This window comes from Pipistrellus kuhlii, unplaced genomic scaffold, assembly GCF_014108245.1.
Source record: "Pipistrellus kuhlii isolate mPipKuh1 unplaced genomic scaffold, mPipKuh1.p scaffold_m20_p_1, whole genome shotgun sequence".
Taxonomy (NCBI): Eukaryota; Metazoa; Chordata; class Mammalia; order Chiroptera; family Vespertilionidae; genus Pipistrellus; species Pipistrellus kuhlii.
This window is the reverse complement of record NW_023425404.1, coordinates 11,422,475-11,437,062: the sequence shown is the minus strand read 5'-3', so window position 1 is coordinate 11,437,062 and position 14,588 is coordinate 11,422,475.

Below are 14,588 nucleotides of genomic sequence, written 5' to 3'. Positions count from 1 at the left end.
AATTGTACCTTCTGGGGTCTGATTGAGCTTCTCTTTCAGTTCAACTTAAATTAATCAAACTCCATTTATTGAGTTCCCATGATATGCCAGGCATTGTGCCTATGTTGTGCGCCATGTGTATTACTGTATGTGATCAGTCATGTCTGCCTTCTTAAGGGTCACTCATTCATTTAACCCCCATTGCTTCCCAGACACTGTGTTAAGCACTGGGTGTACAAAATTTGGTGACATTCTTATTTTAGGTTGGGTGGAGTGACACATTTATGCCCAATGGATCATAATACATACACCTGTGATAAGTGATTTGATCAGCATATGAAAAAGTACATTGGGATTATAGAGATAAAAGTGGCGAATTTTTGTTTGGGAGATTCAGGGAACTCTTGATAAAGAGATGTTATTTGAGCTGGACCAGCAGAGCAAAGGAACAAAGGTAAGTGTGCAGCGAGCTTATTGGGTGAATGGGAGCTGTGTGGAGTGGGGAGGGTCGGCACACGGGGTGAAGTGGAGGGAAATGGAGGGTGGGAAGGAGGCTGAGCTGGAAGGCCAGCCCAGGAGTATTCATTTTTATCCTTTTTTAAAAATATATATTTTTATTGATTTTTTACAAAGAGGAAGGTAGAGGGATAGAGAGTTAGAAACATCAATGAGAGAGAATCATCGACCAGCTGCCTCTGCACACCCCCTACTGGGGATGTGTCCGCAACCAAGGTACATGCCCTTGACCGGAATCGAACCTGGCATCTTTCAGTCCGCAGCCCGACGCTCTATCCGCTGAGCCAAACCGGTTCCGGCTCATTTTATCCTTTGATGCCCTGGTCCCTGGGAAGGGAAACCACTTGCTTTTCAGTCATCTGCTGGTTTCATGCTTTGTTCTCTGGATAGTATGCCCTATTGTTCTCTGGTTAGTTTGGCCTTGTTGCCTTTTAAAATGTCAGCTCCCAGTGGGCAAGGATTTGCCCAGTTTTCATGTTGTTGTTTTTAGTCCTGAGCCCGGTACAGTGCCATTATAACCAGAAGCCCCGGCACTGCATGGTCCAAGTATATCACAGGAACTGGGTGGCCATGAGCTCTACTTTGGGCTGGGGAGCAAACTCCAGGGCAATCGGAGTTGCTGGGGGTCCCTCATCTACCTTCTGGGGTTGCCCATGATGTATACGTTCACATGTGCTGGTTGTCCACTGACTTCCACTCCCCATCATTTGATAATAAAATGCCAAGTCTGATCAGGGCACATACCACTCAGCTCTTTGGCTGCTTGTATGTCCATATAACTATGTCCCACCCCTGGGGTGTGAGTAGAAATGACCCACATTTGAGCTGCCCTCCCTTTTCTCCCCTCTCACACACGGAGAAGCCACCTTGGACACAGCATGGAAGCTGTGGGTTAAAGATGACAGAGCCACCTAATGGCCTAGACTGCCACTCTGTGTTCTGCTGGCTTAAAAAAAAAAAAATTTTTTTTTATTGATTTCAGAGAGGAAGGGAGAGGAAGAGAGAGATAGAAACATCCATGATGAGAAAGAATCACTGATTGGCTGCCTCCTGCACACCACACACTAGGGATTGAACCTGCAACCCCAGCATGTGCCCTGACGGGGAATTGAACCATGACACTACTCCCCTCCCATCTCCTCTGCGACCCCCAGTTCATAGGTTGACACTCAACCACTGAGCCACACCGCCTAGGCTGTCCTGGTGTCTTTTTTAAGACTCTTTATCATACTTGCGTCTGTACCTGAATCTGTTTAGTAGCAGGAACCTTAGACAAGCAGTTCTTTGTCCCAAGGTTTGGGACAAATCACCTTATCTTTCTAGGCCTCGTCTGTCCGACGGGAATGCTATAATAGTAACTCTCTCCTTGCTCCAAGGAATGCCTGTAAGAGCTGCAGATGCGGCTGTGATTTGGAAAGCGCAGGAGCAAGGCAAAGGTGCGTGGGGAGCATTTTCAGGGTGAGTGAGTGTCTCTGATCATAGTTTATTACTCCATGTTTCCTTTCAGGAGTGCTCCGTGGCTCAGCGAAACTGCTGGTCCAGCTAATCAGAGCCAAGGAGGGCTCGGTGGATATTCATCATGTGCCCAGAATAATTCTCCCCAATCTTTAAAGTGCTCGGAGAACACAGTTTGTTTTGGCTGTAATGGGCCAGACCTAAGGAATGATCTGGGTCGAAAAGCTTTTACACAATTGTAAGTAATGAGACGTGCTGAACCCAGCTGAACCTCATTAAACTGCCACGGTGGGTTGAGTGTTTATGTTTCATGTTCACGATGTTCGAATGTTAAATTCACATGAAAAAAGTAAGCACTGAGATGAATGAACTGGCCAAGTCGGAGCCACTATTCCAAGAGGAAAGGTACTCGATGGTGACAGCAGTGCTGACAGAACGCGCTGACTGTACTCGGAGGGCCCAGCTCAGACGGGACCCAGGCTTCCACTCCGCTGGCCCACCCATCACCTCCGTCTGCCTTTTCTCATATATCCCCATGCTGGGCTTCGGTATTTGCTCAACACACACATGGCTGATTTATAATAAATGAGGGATAGAGAGAATCAGTCATGGAGCAGGGTTTAGGGATTAATGGGAGATGTTGAATGGAAAAGGAGGATGTGCAAGAAAGAAATGACAAGAAGATATTTAAAAAATTGGAAACCAGTTCCTTATCTGAGTTACAATAGGAGAATAGTGAAACAAATCATGGCTCAATCACACATTCCAGTCATTAAAAAAAAAAAGTCTTAATTGTCTACTGTGCACTTAGGTTCTGGGACAAAACCGCTGACTTTGTATTATGCAGCTATTTAAGATGATACTTATGAAGCTTAGGTGACAATATGGAAAATGCATATTATATATTGTACATCTGGCAGGAGACGCAAGGGTCAGCGTTTATGTATAATCGGATGGCAGCTAGATGACAAAACAGACAGGTGCCAAGGCGAGGGATGTGAGGACAATACTGTAAGGAAGGAATGGTTGTATTTAGGATGATGAAGTCTACTTGTCTTTATTTTCCTCGATTACTGTAGTAATTATATTCCATCGGTTAATCTAAAAAGTAAGAAGGGACATCATCTGACACTCACACATTGGTCCAGCCAACCTGCAAGGAGCCCTCTACCCTGGGCGAGCCCATCTTGACTGTTGACATTTTCCAGGTTCCAGGCCCTGGTGCGTGGAATCTAAATCAAACGTGTAAAGTTTGGCTCAATGGATAGAGCGTCGGCTTGGGGACTGAAAGGTCCCGGGTTCGATTCCGGTCATGGGCATATACCTTGGTTGCGGGCACATCCCCAGTAGGAGGTGTGCAGGAGGCAGCTGATCAATGTCTATCTCTCATTGATATTTCTAACTCTCTATCTCTCTCCCTTCCTCTCTGTACAAAATCAATAAAATATATTATATAAAAAAAAAAAGTTTGGGAGGGGCCCGAATAAACAAAGAGGCACCCCTGTTTTCAGTGATGGCGACTCAGCAGCTCTCTGGTGGAAACTGTTCCCACCCCAGCACAACTGCGGGGGCTGGTATTTCCCCCGACTCTCAGGGCCCGGGCGCCCGTCCATTTGGGGCAGGAGATGAAACACTTGGCCTGCTTCCCTCCGTGGGAATGGATGGGGCGGGCACCGCATGCCAAGCGGTGGCCAGGCACTCCCAGCTGTTCCTGCCTCCCCTGGACAGAGCGGAGGTCCTGCCTGCCCACTCCAGGTAGGCCTGTCGGGGCGTGACTTTGGGATGCAGCTTGGTATCAGACAGATCGGAATTTTGAAAAACTGCACAAGTATTAAACTGAAGAACTACATGCATATGGTTAGAAGAATAAAACAATACAGAAGGGCTTACAGTAAAGAATAGACCTCAGTTCCACTCCTCTTGGATTCAGTTTTGTCTCCCAGAGGCAATGGCTTTTAACGTTTGGTTCTGCCAACTTTCCTTTCTATCTCTCAGTGGTCGGTTAATAATCCTACTGTGTCCCAGTGGATCCTCTGGGGACTTTGTCTCCCTGCTCTGATAAAGGAGGCTATAGCTCATCAGTACTCTTGGCCAGACTCAGAGAAGCGTCTCCCAGACCCTCCCTTCAAAACCAGACTTGCTGCCCAGCTACAGGGAGTGTGGTCAACAGATGGCCACCAACTGCCAGCTCCATCAGGGGCAGCCTCAGGGGTACAGAGCCGCCTCACCCCAGGTGGCACCCTTTCTGGGCCAGCCTGCCCCCAGCGACTGAGCCTCGTGAGGGACTAGGCAGGCTATTTCCGCTCAACGTGGGACTCTGACAGTGAACACTCACTTCAGTGCTCTGGGCCCAGCCATCAGGGTGGGGGTGGGGGGAGGAGAGGGGGGGTGGATAGGGTCTGCATTGCTGTTTGACTCTCCTTCTGCCACCTGCTTCCTTCCCTTTCTTTCACAGGTGCCATCCCAATAAGCATCATGTGTCCCTAAGTGTCTCAGTGTCTGCTTCCAGGGAGCCTACTTATAACAAATGCCCTCATCGCTCTCCCAGTTTTTCAGAATTTATCCATTTGTACTGTCAGTGGGAACCACATTTCCTCCAGTTCCCTCCCGTGTGTAGTCCGAAGTTAGTGTTAGCCCTGAGGGAGGTGTGTGCAAAATTTGGAAGGCAGAACTGAAGGAACAGCCATTTATATACTCTTAGAAGATTCGAGTAGAGCCAGGCGCCAATCTTGTCTGCTGACTCCAACATGCGACTCACCTGTTTGGCATGCTACCCGGGCTCCTCCAGCTCTTCCGTGTCCTGGCCAGATGCATGTGCAGCTCCACGATGGGGCACCTGCTTGTCTGAAGTCCACAGGCCCAACACCAGACACAGAGGCAATAGTTTTACGTAGGCTATTTAACCAGGACCCATAACTACATACAGTCCAATCCCCATACAGTTTTCTTTTTCTTGGATTCAACTGCTAACTATTTCTAGTTCTTCTATTGATAACTTTGTTTCATCAGTTCTTAATTATACTTTACTTTTTACCTTAAAGGTAGGCGCTGGAAACCGATAATCGTCGCACTTATTGAAAGATGTGGAAGGCAGGTCAACTTTTAAGCTCTGAAAGGTCAGAGCCAACCATTCCCTATCTATTGTAATTAAGACAATGGTAACTGAGGCAATTTTCCCACCAAATAATCATGTAAATCCTTACTGATAAGATAACCTGCCTGTTACTGAAATTACCTGCCTAAGGGCAATGGATGTATCCCAAGACTGAATAAAAAGGATACAAGGCCAAAAAGCAAGGCCGCAATCCTCCCACTAGAGGTGGGCTCCCGCGTGGTCCCCAATATTCCCAAATTAATGCTTTTCTAGTCTCTTTCATTTGTGTGCAACCTTCTTCAGAACCTGAACCCTGAACTGGAACCCGGAACCACTCGGGACGTGAAAGGAGTTCCCACAGGTAGGATATTAGTATCACCATCCTTGTCTTCCCTGCACTCTTTTTCTTATCTCACCTCTTGCTTTAGGTATTTTTAAATTTCTACATTTTCCAGCCTGGTAACATTACATCCTGCCCTAAAATCATAGTGAACCTTTCCTTTCTTTGTTCCTGGGCCACTCTAAAAGTTGAAGACCAATAAACAGCAACTGGAGTTGTGTAATTTATATGGGTAAACGGGCACGTGGCCTAGAGATGGTTTGTTATCATATTTCTTTCCCTCTATGTCCAAGGACAGACAACTGTGTCACCCAAAGAACAATGTTCTTGGCCCCAAGATCAAATAGATGGTCTTGTTTAATGTGCTATCATTTGCTCAAAAGCATTTTACCTCTTATGTTATTTCATTTTTGGATCCATAACTTTCTTGTTTAGTGGTTTGTTTTCCCCAGTTTTTTTTTTTTAAATATATTTTATTGATTTTTCACAGAGAGGAAGAGAGAGATAGAGAGTTAGAAACATCGATGAGAGAGAATCATCGATCAGCTGCCTCTTGCACACCCCCCACCGGGGATGTGCCCGCAACCAAGGTACATGCCCTTGCCCGGAATCGAACCCGGGACCTTTCAGTCCGCAGGCCGATGCTCTATCCACTGAGCCAAACTGGTCCCAGCTGTTTTCCCCAGTTTTTGATTGTTTTCTTTTTTCCTGTTTGGACAAAGAAAGCTAGGTCTTTGTCATCATGTTTCAATGATCTACAATAGTTTTTTACTCATTTTATGTGTTTCTTAGACTCTATTATATTCTTCTAGAAGACTTTCTCCTTGGGACCCACTGACATTTTAATGCACATTAATTTCTTTTGAGGCTTGCGGTCATCCTGAAATTTCTTTTGGATTCTAGATTAATGCCACAATTTCTTATATTCTCACATTATTCTTTTGTTCCCTTGTGTTCACTCAAGTTTTTCTGAGGTTCATTTTCACTTAGCTTATCCACAAGGCATGCTCAAGAAGGAAATATTGGGTCTAGTAATAATTAATGTCATTTTTAAACATTCGTTTAAAATCTTGCTTGGCGTTGACATAACCTTCAAACACGTGGTATCTACAGAACGTGTGAAGTGCAATTAACAAGTTTTGCTTGAAAAAGTTTGTGTTTGGTTTGGTTTTTGTTGCAAAACTAGGGCTAAGAAGATGGCGGATGAAGAGCATATTCGGCACTGCATGCTTTACGAGTTCCAATTAGGAAGAAAAGCAAGTGAGGCTGCAAAAAACATCTGTAGTGCTCTTGGTCAAGATGCAGTTAGCGCCAGAAAATGCCAGCATTGGTTTGAGAAATTTCGCGAGGGAAATTTTTCGTTAGATGACAAGAGTGGTCGAGGCCGTGTGTCCAATTTTGATCAAGAAGCTCTTCAAGCTCTTTTGGTGCAAAATCCTCAAATTACCCAACAAGAGCTTGCGACAACTTTAAAGTGTTCACAAAAAACAATTTCCAATCAATTGCGTGCACTTGGCAAAGTCCAAAAGTTTGGAAAATGGGTTCCTCATGAGTTGACCGACAACAACCGTAGTCAAAGAGTCACAATTTGCAGTTCGCTCCTCTCTCGTCAAAACCGTTTGCCGTTTTTAGAGCAAATTGTTACCGGAGATGAAAAATGGGTGATGTATGTTAATTTGAAAAGGCGGCCTCAATGGTTGGACAAAAATGAGGCTCCGCAGCCCATGCCAAAACCTGACTTGCATGCGAAAAAAGTGATGTTGTGTGTTTGGTGGAATTTTAAAGGAATTCTTCATTATGAACTTTTACCATCTAACCAAACCATTACAAGTGCAGTGTATAGTGCCCAATTGGAAAGGTTAGCCCAAGCTTTAAGAGAAAAAGAACCCGCGCTGATTAATCGGAAGGGCGTAATTCTTCACCACTATGACGCACGACCACATACTGCAAGAATCACTGCTGAAAAACTGCGCCAGTTGGAATGGGACGTTCTCCCTCAACCTGCATATTCTCCTGATATTGCCTCTTCCGATTACCATTTGTTTCGTTCTTTGCAAAACTTTCTTCTCGGAAAAAAATTTAATAATGAAGAATGCCTCAAAAATGCATTGACCGAATTTTTTGCATCAAAATCACAAGAATTTTACAACAGAGGGATTAAAATGCTTCCTGAGCGTTGGGCACAAGTAGTAGAAAACAACGGCAACTATATTGTTGATTAAATTTTGTTGTATTGTTTAAATAAATTCGATTTTTAAAAAAAGTATTAGAAAACGACATTAATTATTACTAGACCTAATATCAAGTACCTACGTGAGGATTTAGCTGTGTGACTTTGGCAAGTTCCTGGCAAGTTCCTAACTCTTTGTATTTCAATTACCTCAACTAGGACATGGGGATTATGTCACCTATCTCATGTGAGTTTTATATATGACGACTTTGGTAGAGTGCCTGATTCTTGGTGCTGAGCAAATTTTGGTTCATTTCCCTAATTCAGCCACTAAGAGATCTTAAAATGCTCCCATTGCCTATGAAATAAAGTCCAAATGCTTTAGCATGGTCCAAGACCCTCCATAATTGGATCTCAATTGACCTTTTCAAACGTACTTATTACTCCATGTACCTTCAGTTCTGCCAAAATCTTCTCCCAGCACACCTGTATCTCCTAGCCATCAGGGCTTGACTTTCTTTGTTCTCTTTGTCTGTCTTTGAAAGCTTTTCCCATAATGTGTGTCCAAACCCATTTCCTGTCTCCACCATACATCCTTCTCTGATCTCCAGGTACAAACAATCCAGATGTCTCCACTGGCTTTTATCCCCTTCTACTGGGTATTATAGGTATTATGGCTACCCACTTGCCTGGCCACCTGTGGATGGACCAAACTCTTCCAATGCTTCTCTGTAGGCAGGGCAGCCGCAGTGATGAATGGTCCCCTTTTTCAGGTTGGGCAGAATCCAGGATGTCTCTAGGCAACATTTTCAGAGAGCCAAAAAACTACTTCTTTCCTCTCTCTTGCCAGTGTAGCTTCCCTCATCCATAATCAGCATCTCTCACCCTCACCCCATGGAAGGGCCAACTTTACTTTTAGGGACCTTCTGAACACTGGGAAGTGCTCTGCCATCCAGTATCTCTTCCATTGGGATTTAGTTAAAGAAACAAATGCACACACCCCTGGGAAATATGTACATTAGTATAATTTATTAACGTTGGCATTCACTCACTCACTCACTCTCTCACTCACTCAGACATATTAATTGACTCTGGTAAGCCAGGCACTGTAGAGGACTTGGAGACACAGAGAAGAAAGACATAATTCCTGCCCACAGGGAAATCACAATTAGCTTAGACTTAAGATCACTTGCCAGCTGAAAGCAGGAGGCTGGAGTATTTGAGGGCTAGTAGTTGGCTATGTGGGTTGGGATGGTTCTGGAGGAGACTGTGAAGGCCCTGGGGGCCTCCATGGATGAGGATCCACAGAGTTGAAGGGTGCCTGGGACAGATTTGTCTTCATCTCACAGTTCAGCCCTCAGAGATGATGGAGCCTGACTGGTCACCAGGCAAGGCAGGAAGGAGTTGGGAGAGAAGATGGAATGGAATATGATGTAGCCTTTGAGTACAGGGTTCTACCCACTCATGCTCCATTCTCTCTCCTGACCCAGGTGAGGCCCTGGACAGCTCCCAGGCTCCTTATACCTGCGTGGGAACCAGAGAAAGGAAAAATCCCTTTTTTAACCCACTCACATTCCTGGCCACTGATGCTCCTTTTCAGGACAGGCATGGGAGGCTCTGGAAAAGAAGGGCGGCTGAGCTGGTGCTCATCCCGGGTCCTACTCTTCGGCACCAGGCCAGACCCAGGCACCCTGACCCAAGTGATGTGGAGGGTTTCCAGCACTGGAGGTGCAGAAGCTTGGCGTGTGTTTCTGAGCAGACATCGCAGCTTATTAAAACGTTGAATTCCGTCTGGTGGTCACATCCTGGACTGGCTGCCCCACGGCAGACAAAGCTCCTTTTGTAACCAGTGGGACCAAAGGAAAGAGGAAGCTGAGTTCTTAATGTAACCAACCAACTTCCGGCTAATATCAATAAATTTATTCCTGGACCTTTCCAAAACACAGCTCTGTTAATGTGGAGCTTTGGGGCTGCGGGAGCTGGCCGAGGCCTGGCAACGTCCTCGGACCCAGGCTCTCCTTGCCCGTGGCCAGAGCCAGCTCTACGACCCATACTGTGAGGTCTTGGGACCCCAGCCTTCTAACTGGGCTTTGTGCTGTCTTCCTTCATCTGGACAAAGGCTGTCAAGGAGCCCACCCACACCCACATCAGAGACCACAGGCTCTTGTAGCTGGAAGGGCTCAGTGATAGCCAGCCCGGCACTTTTTTTTCACCGGCAAGAGGGGAGGAAGGGGCACTGGGTCTCTGTTACCTACAGAGATAGTGACTGGATGGGTCACCCTGCTCCACATCAAGAGAGCCTTTTGCTTGCACCACACATGACTTTTCTTCTGGAAATGTGTGCCCTTCAACAAAAGGATCCAAGGAAAAGGGCAATTAGCTCTAAAGAATCAGTGCAACTGAAACCGGTTTGGCTCAGTGAATAGAACATCGGCCTGCGGACTGAAAGATCCCGGGTTCGATTCCGGTCAAAGGCATGTACATTGGTTTTGGGCACATCCCCAGTGGGTTGTGCAGGAGGCAGCTGGTTGATGTTTCTCTCTCATCGATGTTTCTAGCTCTCTATCCCTCTCCCTTCCTCTCTGTGGAAAATCAATAAAATATATTAAGAATAAAACAAAACAAAACAAAATAAAAAACAGTGCATAACCCCCCTGGTGTGGCTCAGTTGGTTGGAGCGTTGTCCCGTGCACCAAAAGGTGGTCAGTCTCATTCCCGCTCAGGTTGTGGGCTTGATCCTTTGTCAGGGTGTGGGAGGCAACCGATCAATGTTTCCCTCTCTCTCTCAAAGCAAATTTTTTATTTTATTTTATTTTTAAAAGCAATTTTTAACAACAACAATAAACAGCAGAAGATGATGGTGGAAGCTGAAACAAAGTGATTAGCCTACAAGCCGGGGACTGTCCTGGTTGTCCCCACGTGGTGCTATAGACAATCTGGAGACCTCAGGAAGCTGCGGTGGAACTCCAACCAGGGGAGCCGAAGTAAACCCCAGTCCCTGGGCAGAAGGCCAGTGTCCCGGCTCAAACAGGCGGCAGGAAAAAAGCGGGCAAACTCCTCTTTCCTCCGCCTTTGCCTTTGAACTAGTCAAGCCTGAAACAGATTAATTGATGCCGCCCACACGGGGAGAGCAATCTGCTAAATTCATTGATTCAAATGTTAGTCTCATGAAGGAACACCCTCATAGACTCACCCAGAAGTAATGTTTAACCACTATCTGGGCTTCAAGTTGACATATAAAATTAACCATCACAGTGTTCTTGCTTTTCACCAGTGTCATGTTTGTGGGTTTTGTGTGTTTTTTTTGTTTTTTTTTTAGTGGATCTCAAATTTGAAAAGAAATCTACAGCCCCTCATCCCCACTAAACCTTCCACACATACCCAGGACTTCCTGGTGATGCATAGATTGGTTGGGTGGAAGCAAAACTCCCTGAGCTCATTTATGATGCGATTATCGTTACAGATAAATACGCCCTAAAAGTTAAATCCCAGCCTGTTGTTCTGTTGCTAGGACAGCAAAGGATAGCTTTCAGGAGACTAAATTGATAAACCATTTCAGGCTCTTATGCACATTGAGGGAGGCAATTAGCCAAGTGATTTTCTTAGAAGATACTCAGAGGAGCGGCCAAGCTTCAAAGCTCAGATCTACAATGTTTCACTGGCTGTGTGATCTGTGGACAGTGATGTAACCAACCTGTGCACCAGCTTCCCCATCTGTAAAATGGGATTAATATCAGCGTTGTTTGAGAAATTAAATAAATTAACCATGTGAAGTACCTAGAACAGCATTTGGCACATGGTAGATGCTCAATGTGTTAGTTGTAGTAGTTATTATTATTATTGGAGGAATAAATGGAAACAATGTCTTTTGCATTTTTGGCTGAGGTATTGTGGATGCCAGGAGCTTTGGGAGATACAAGAATTAAAAAGAAGAATAAGCCGAAACCGGTTTGGCTCAGTGGATAGAGCATTGGCCTGCGGACTAAAAGGTCCCAGGTTCGATTCCGGTCAAGGGCATGTACCTTGGTTGCAGGCACATCCCCAGTAGGGAGTGTGTAAGAGGCAGCTGATCGATGATTCTCTCTCATCAATGTTTCTAGCTCTCTCTTCCTCTCTGTAAAAAAAAATCAATAATATATATATATATATATATATATATATATATATATATATATAAAGAAGAATAAGACATGGGCTCTGGTCTTGGGCATTTTGAGTCTACAAGCAGAGAGCAGATACTAACATGTCAAAAGGGAGGAATGCCATGTGAGTGAGACCAATTAAAAAAAAAAAAAAAAGCTGAGTTTTAAGAAAGGGGATTGGAGCTCAGAAAGGGAAGAGCAGAAATCAGGCCAAACCTGAGCATTCTGAGATCTCAGAGATGGGGAAATTACCTTGAGTAATTTGGGGCAATTGGAAAGAGAGTTTTTTTCAGGTTAGAGGCCGTGTGTGTGTGTGTGTGTGTGTGTGTGTGTGTCCCTCACAAAAGAAAGGCCACTGTTTTTTTTTTTTTTTTTTTTTTTTAAGAAAAGAGAGAAAGAAACTTTTACAACACCTCCCTGTAACCTCATTCCACCAGGGGGCTTTGTGAACTCATTAGCACACCAGCTATGGCACCTTTGTTGCAGAGCCCAGCTCCCAGGATACCCGGGGGAATTCTGAGAGGCCAGCTTTGCCTGTGAGAAAGAGAGGGAGCCACGCAGAGATTTCCAGGTCAGAGCAGAGTGGGGCATTTATCCCTCAGGGAGTGGAGTGGGGCCTGATATGAGGAGGAAGGTGGCCTGGGAGCCATCTATATGGAGGCTGATTTATGTATACATTTCTAAAGCATGGTTATCTTCTTAAACAATAACTAAAATGAAGAAAGGAGGACTTTAACCTGATTTAAACTCTCTTTACTCAGTGACTTGGAGCCTGTGTGGTACGATCTCACTGGAACTACAGAGGGATAAGTTGTCCCAAACAGTTAAAATTTGGGTGCTCAAACTTCAGCAGGTTTGGGCCATAGTGAGGGACCTTGGGACTTACTTAGCCTTTATTCTGGGTGCAATGGGAAACTATAGATGGCTTCCTTCCTTTCTTCCTTCTGTCCTTCCTTCCTTCCTTCCTTCCTTCCTTCCTTCCTTCCTTCCTTTCTTTCTTCTTTCTTTCTTCTTAACATCATATGTTTATAAAAGACTTACATGGGAAAAGTAAATAGACTTTTTAGTAATTTTTTTGCTTATATTACACCTCGGCTTGGTCATTTCTTTTGGCTGCTCATCTCCCGCTGCTTAGGAATCTCTGTTTTCCTTTCTTCCCCCTGTCAACCCCAGAGACTTTCAGTTTCCTATTACTGCAATCGAAGTTTTATTTCTGGTCCTGTCCACCTCCTCCCTCTCGTACCATTTGCTGCCTCTCTTCCCATCGAATGTTTCCAAGCAGGAGAGGATTGGACCTGAGTTGTAGGAAGTGACCTTGGGTGCTGAGTGCGAAGAGCCTGCATCGAGGCTAGAAATAAGGATCTGAGTCAAGATAGGAGAAAGCGGGAGAATTTGAGGACCACTTCAAGGACTGGCCCGATAGGGGGCATGAGCACAGGGCGAGCTTCGGGAAGGCTAAAAGTCTGAGCGTGACTGCACCCATGGAGACGTCCTCTTTCTGCCTCCAGCAGGGCAGCTCCATGAAATCCTTCCGACAGCCAGACTCCTGATTCTCCTGTGTGGCGCATTCAAATCTCTGATTACAGTGCCTGGTGGGCAGGCCTGGTCCTCTAGGGCAGAGACCCCGCCTCGTCATCGTCACATCCCCGGAGCCTGGCACATGGTTGGCACTTGGTCAGGGCTGTGAATTGGATGAAGTGGATAGCATACCGGTTCTTGCTGAGCTAGGTGTTGCTGCACCCTCCTCCTGCCCTGGGGGCTTAGTCATCTCTTTTATAAGTAGTCTCCAAAAACTGCAGCCGCGATACCCAGCTTCATTGTTGTTGGCAGCCCTGAGCGCCAAGCACCAGGGAGCCAGCCACTGGGAACACGCTAGGAGGGTGAGAGCAAGCCAAGTCATCAGGGCTGTATACATTTACGAGAGAGGGGCTGAGTGAGCTCCCCAGGAGATCTGCAACACCCCACCCCTCCACCCCCACCCCTTTTCTGGAAGCAGAAAGCAGGCCTCTTCCTTTCTTGTTCCTCACCTGTTGTGTCCTGTGGCCAAAAGTACATTCGCTGGCTTTCCATGCTTCTAAAATAAATCCATTTCGGGACCACACCCTCCCAAGCTACCCCAGGTTTGCTCCCTGGGAGCGTTCATTCCCTCGCCATCCCATCAGGCTGGGAATGCTGGGGTTCCGCTCCACAAAAATGTTAACCCTTTGGCTCCTTTCAGAAGAGCGGTCTGACTTTGCCTCATGCTTGCTCCTCACCAATTCTCACTCTGCTGTCCATCCCACAGGACGGCCCTGGGCCGAGCAGTTTTGCGGGGAGCTATCGGAACCTTTACCGACTTTGCACGCCACTTCTCTTTCTCTTTTATATCAACCTTCCCCGAGATTTGAGATGCCCCTGTCCCCTTCCGTCCCAAAGTTTCCCTCACCACCTCTCCGAGATTTCAAGCTTTCCCCTTGGTCTGTTTCGTGGTGGGAATTCCTGCCCCCTGTGAGCCGGCGCCCCTCCTCGAGGGCTCTGAGATCCAGCCTTCTGCCCAGTGTTGTGTTGTTTTCCCTGTCGCCATGGCAGGGATTAAGCCGGGAGCCAGGGAAGGAGGGCGGAGGGAAGAAAGTGAGCAGGAAAAGCAGCGCTGCCAGGATGGGAGAGCCTGATTGGAGCAGGAGACCGAGCGAAACGAGGGATTCCTGTTTTGTTTGGGTCTATTTTGGTTATGGTGGGTTTTTTTTTGTTTGTGTTTTTTTTTAGTTTGGGTTTGTTTCCAGAGGCGAGGAGACAGGCATGTAAGCGCTGAATCTGGCACTTACTGCCGAGTCACAGCCAAAGAGATCCTCTCCCATCGTCAGTAATGAATGCAGAGGCAATCTCCAGACCTCAGACCTAATAGGAACAACT